Genomic DNA, 6571 nt, shown 5'->3' with positions numbered 1-6571 from the left:
CTGGTTTACATCTTACCTCACTGACAGAAGTTTTAATGTCTCTGTGGGTGATTTCGTGTCTGTCACCTCTCCACTGTCTTGTGGTGTACCACAGGGCTCGGTTCTCGGGCCTCTGTTATTTCCCCTATATTTGTTACCTTTGGGACCAATTATAATTAAAGCTGCGAGCAGCATTGGTCGGGCCCTCGCACGTTCACGCACGTCGAGGGTACTGGCAGGACTCTGGTTGACGTGGCCGTGCATTTCTGTGACCATCAAACACTGCGTGCACGAGTTGGATGATATTTCCTGCGTTGACCAGCAGCGTAACAAGATCGTGTTGACAGGTCTTAAGCCTCAAATGTTTTGAGTGTACCTCCGATGCAATCATAAATGTAAGCCTGTTAAGATCATAAAGAAAATTAAAGCTGCAAGCAGCGATGTACGGGCCCTCGCATCCTCCTGCACGTCGGGGGTACTGGCGGGATGGCGGCAGAAGCGGCCATAAATATCTGCGACCATCAGACAGCGAGCCCACGACTTAGATGCATTTTTAATGCTTGGACTGTGTGACACTGGAAATGATGTCGTGCAAATATTTCACCAGTTCCTGTATCTACTATGTGGCGCTAGAGAACACGCGCAAACATGCATCATGTTGCTCTATATCAAGTATAGACCACATCGTGTAAATCCAATTCAGTGTGTCACATAACGCTGTCTTCCTGTTGCCAGTAGGTGGCACTATGACTTTAAGTGGAAATTGACTCATAGACATCCTCAGGCCATGACTATTATCAAGTATGGCAAGTTTGGGACAGATTTGAGCAAGTCCAGTGGAGTTACATCAGCTTGTTTAACGGCGAATCACTTAAAATGGCCGCCATGCCACGGCTACGCTATTCCAGCAAACGTAAAACTTTTAGTAACTTTTAATTGCAACAGTCTTTAGATTATACTGACCAAATTTGAAGTGGATCTGACAAAGTCCCTAGGAGGAGTTTGTTAAAGTATAGCGACTACAAAGCATGGGAAAATTCACACAAAAATCAAAATGGCCTACTTTCCGTTAATTTTAGAGCACGGTCGCAAGACATTTTTTTTTAAGTCTTCATATGATACACGTGCCTACCAAATTGCATACATGTAGGTCAAACGTAGCGCTGGGGCTGCGTTTTTGAATATTTGTAGGGGGCGCTATCGAGGCAATTTGAAAGTGTCAAGCCAAAAAGCCATATGAAATATTTATTTCCATCACCTATGACACCTGTGCAAAGTTCCAAGGCTTGTTGAGCATCCTAAGCCACAGAAAAATAAGCTTAATTTTTCATGGCGAATGACGTGTTGCCACGGCAACAGCGATTAACGACAACTCACAATATTCATGATGAAGCATCATCATTGTCTTACAAATTACCTTACCATATTTGAGAGTGATCTGGGCAACTTCCTAGTCGAAGTACATCAAAGTATAAAACTTGTCATTTCCTTGTGCCAGTAGGTGGCGCTATGACTTTGTGAAAATGTTGGCATGGAAATGTGTTCAGGCCTGGACCAGCATCATGCAAAACAAGTTTGGGGCAGATTGAATAAAGTACCTTGTAGTTACAACAACTTCCTCTTTCATGGCGAACGGCACGAAATGTGCCTGACCTGGGCGCCACATAAAATGAAGGTCGTTCAATGTCAGTACACCATTTCAGTAACTTTTCATCATTAATGTCTTTAGATCATCTTGACCAAATTTGAAGTTGATTGTATAAATTCTGTGGGACGAGTTCGTTAAAGTACAATGCCTGAAAACAATGAAAAAAACCTCAAAATGCAAAGAAATGGGAGTATTACTGCATCGCCCCCTAGAGGTTGTATGGAATACAAATTTGAGGGTATGTTAGAGAACACAATGTGAACATATGCTAAAGATTTTGTGATGATAAGTCACATGGTTTTGAAGTTATATATATTGCTGTAGAAGGCCAATTCCTCATGAAATTCATTGGTCCATATATTCGTAATGCAATAAGATATCAACAAACTTTTCATAAATGTTGATGATATATATCCAATAATGATTCACAGCAAGTTTGGTACCAATCAGACTCAGGGTCTAGGAGAAGTGTTTTTCTTTTTCTTTTTACAAAATTCAAAATGGTGGAAAATGTTGGTAGGCGGAGCTTAGGGTCCCAAGAGGATTTTTTGTAGAACTCATTCAGTTGCTCATGTCTGTAAAATCTTAAGTAATTTGGACATACGGGCTGTCGGGGCTTGCCTTTCCATTATCTAGGTGGCGCTAGCGAGTAATTTTGTATGCTCAAGCATTGGACCCATAAAATATCAAAATTTCCCGCAGTCCTGATATGCTCGCCAAATATGGGGAGGTTGGGGACATGTCAGATACCCTTAAACGGTTTTTCATCATAGGGTATAACAATAATTCCTACAGATACAACAGGGACCTCGCGGACCCGACGTTGTCGGTGCTCGGGCCCTAATAATAATTAAAGCTGCAAGCAGCGATGTACGGGCCCTCGCATCCTCCCGCACGTCGGAGGTACTGGCAGAATGCCGGCAGAAGCGGCCATAAACATCTGCGACCATCAGACAGCGAGCCCACAAGTTAGACGTATTTTTAATGATTGGACTGTGTGACACTGGAAATTATGGAGTGCAAATATTTCACCAGTTCCTGTATCCACTATGTGGCGCTAGAGAACACGCGCAAACATGCATTATGTTGCTCTATATCAAATATAGACCACATCATGTATATCCAATTCAGTGTCACATAACGCTGTCTTCCTGTTGTCAGTAGGTGGCACTATGACTTTAAGTGGAAATTGGCTCATAGACATCCTCAGGCCATGACTATTATCAAGTATGGCAAGTTTGGGACAGATTTGAGCAATTCCAGTGGAGTTACATCAGCTTGTTTAACGGCGAATCACTTAAAATGGCCGCCATGCCACGGCTACGCCATTCCAGCAAACGTAAAACTTTTAGTAACTTTTAATTGCAACAGTCTTTAGATTATACTGACCAAATTTGAAGTGGATCTGACAAAGTCCCTAGGAGGAGTTTGTTAAAGTATAGCGACTAGAAAGCATGGGGAAATTCACACAAAAATCAAAATGGCCGACTTTCCGTTAATTTTAGAGCATGGTCCCAAGACACTTTTTTTTAAGTCTTCATATGATACACGTGGCTACCAAATTGCATACATGTAGGTCAAACGTAGCGCTGGGGCTGCATTTTTGAATATTTGTAGGGGGCGCTATCGAGGCAATTTGAAAGGGTCAAGCCAAAAAGCCATATGAAATATTTATTTCCATCACCTATGACACCTGTGCAAAGTTCCAAGGCTTGTTGAGCATCCTAAGCCACAGAAAAATAAGCTTCATTTTTCATGGCAAATGACATGTTGCCACGGCAACAGCGTTTAACGACAACACACAATATTCATGATGAAGCATCATCATTGTCTTACAAATTACCTTACCATATTTGAGAGCGGTTTGGGCAACTTCCTAGTCGAAGTACATCAAAGTATAAAACTTGTCATTTTCTTGTGCCAGTAGGTGGCGCTATGACTTTGTAAAAATGTTGGCATGGAAATGTGTTCAGGCTTGGACCAGCATCATGCAAAACAAGTTTGGGGCAGATTGAATAAAGTACCTTGTAGTTACAACAACTTCCTCTTTCATGGCGAACGGCACGAAATGTGCCTGACATGGGCGCCACATAAAACAAAGGTCGTTCAATGTCAGTACACCATTTCAGTAACTTTTCATCATGAATGTCTTTAGATCATCTTGACCAAATTTGAAGTTGATTGTATAAATTCTGTGGGAGGAGTTCGTTAAAGTACAATGCCTGAAAACAATGAAAAATGCCTCAAAATGCAAAGAAATGGGAGTATTACTGCATCGCCCCCTAGAGGTTGTATGGAATAAAAATTTGAGGGTATGTTACAGGACACAATGTGAACATATGCTACAGATTTCGTGGTGATAAGCCACATGGTTTTGAAGTTATATATATTGCTGTAGAAGGCCAATTCCTCATGAAATTCATTGGTCCATATATTCTTAATGCAATAAGATATCAACAAACTTTTCATAACTGTTGATGATAGATATCCAATAATGATTCACAGCAAGTTTGGTACCAATCAGACACGGGGTCTAGGAGAAGTGATTTTTTTTTTTTTTTTACAAAATTCAAAATGGCGGAAGATTTTGGTAGGCGGAGCTTAGGGTCCCAAGAGGATTTTTTGTAGAACTCATTCAGTTGCTCATGTCTGTAAAATCTTAAGTAATTTGGACATACGGGCTGTCGGGGCTTGCCTTTCCAACTTCTAGGGGGCGCTAGCGAGTCATTTTGTCATGCTCGAGCATTGGACCCATAAAATATCAAAATTTCCCGCAGTCCTGATATGCTCGCCAAATATGGGGAGGTTGGGGACATGTCAGATACCCTTAAACGCATTTTCATCATAGGGAAGAATAATAATAATAATTAAAGCTGCAAGCAGCGATGTACGGGCCCTCGCATCCTCCCGCACGTCGGAGGTACTGGCAGAATGCCGGCAGAAGCGGCCATAAACATCTGCGACCATCAGACAGCGAGCCCACAAGTTAGACGTATTTTTAATGATTGGACTGTGTGACACTGGAAATTATGGAGTGCAAATATTTCACCAGTTCCTGTATCCACTATGTGGCGCTAGAGAACACGCGCAAACATGCATTATGTTGCTCTATATCAAATATAGACCACATCATGTATATCCAATTCAGTGTCACATAACGCTGTCTTCCTGTTGTCAGTAGGTGGCACTATGACTTTAAGTGGAAATTGGCTCATAGACATCCTCAGGCCATGACTATTATCAAGTATGGCAAGTTTGGGACAGATTTGAGCAATTCCAGTGGAGTTACATCAGCTTGTTTAACGGCGAATCACTTAAAATGGCCGCCATGCCACGGCTACGCCATTCCAGCAAACGTAAAACTTTTAGTAACTTTTAATTGCAACAGTCTTTAGATTATACTGACCAAATTTGAAGTGGATCTGACAAAGTCCCTAGGAGGAGTTTGTTAAAGTATAGCGACTAGAAAGCATGGGGAAATTCACACAAAAATCAAAATGGCCGACTTTCCGTTAATTTTAGAGCATGGTCCCAAGACACTTTTTTTTAAGTCTTCATATGATACACGTGGCTACCAAATTGCATACATGTAGGTCAAACGTAGCGCTGGGGCTGCATTTTTGAATATTTGTAGGGGGCGCTATCGAGGCAATTTGAAAGGGTCAAGCCAAAAAGCCATATGAAATATTTATTTCCATCACCTATGACACCTGTGCAAAGTTCCAAGGCTTGTTGAGCATCCTAAGCCACAGAAAAATAAGCTTCATTTTTCATGGCAAATGACATGTTGCCACGGCAACAGCGTTTAACGACAACACACAATATTCATGATGAAGCATCATCATTGTCTTACAAATTACCTTACCATATTTGAGAGCGGTTTGGGCAACTTCCTAGTCGAAGTACATCAAAGTATAAAACTTGTCATTTTCTTGTGCCAGTAGGTGGCGCTATGACTTTGTAAAAATGTTGGCATGGAAATGTGTTCAGGCTTGGACCAGCATCATGCAAAACAAGTTTGGGGCAGATTGAATAAAGTACCTTGTAGTTACAACAACTTCCTCTTTCATGGCGAACGGCACGAAATGTGCCTGACATGGGCGCCACATAAAACAAAGGTCGTTCAATGTCAGTACACCATTTCAGTAACTTTTCATCATGAATGTCTTTAGATCATCTTGACCAAATTTGAAGTTGATTGTATAAATTCTGTGGGAGGAGTTCGTTAAAGTACAATGCCTGAAAACAATGAAAAATGCCTCAAAATGCAAAGAAATGGGAGTATTACTGCATCGCCCCCTAGAGGTTGTATGGAATAAAAATTTGAGGGTATGTTACAGGACACAATGTGAACATATGCTACAGATTTCGTGGTGATAAGCCACATGGTTTTGAAGTTATATATATTGCTGTAGAAGGCCAATTCCTCATGAAATTCATTGGTCCATATATTCTTAATGCAATAAGATATCAACAAACTTTTCATAACTGTTGATGATAGATATCCAATAATGATTCACAGCAAGTTTGGTACCAATCAGACACGGGGTCTAGGAGAAGTGATTTTTTTTTTTTTTTTACAAAATTCAAAATGGCGGAAGATTTTGGTAGGCGGAGCTTAGGGTCCCAAGAGGATTTTTTGTAGAACTCATTCAGTTGCTCATGTCTGTAAAATCTTAAGTAATTTGGACATACGGGCTGTCGGGGCTTGCCTTTCCAACTTCTAGGGGGCGCTAGCGAGTCATTTTGTCATGCTCGAGCATTGGACCCATAAAATATCAAAATTTCCCGCAGTCCTGATATGCTCGCCAAATATGGGGAGGTTGGGGACATGTCAGATACCCTTAAACGCATTTTCATCATAGGGAAGAATAATAATAATTAAAGCTGCAAGCAGCATTGACCGGGCCCTCGCACATTCACGCACGTCGAGGGTACTGGCAG

Source organism: Pholis gunnellus (genome assembly GCF_910591455.1).
Source record: "Pholis gunnellus genome assembly, chromosome: 19".
NCBI classification, from domain to species: Eukaryota; Metazoa; Chordata; class Actinopteri; order Perciformes; family Pholidae; genus Pholis; species Pholis gunnellus.
The sequence above is the reverse complement of the archived record's forward strand: the minus strand, read 5'-3'. Positions refer to the sequence as shown.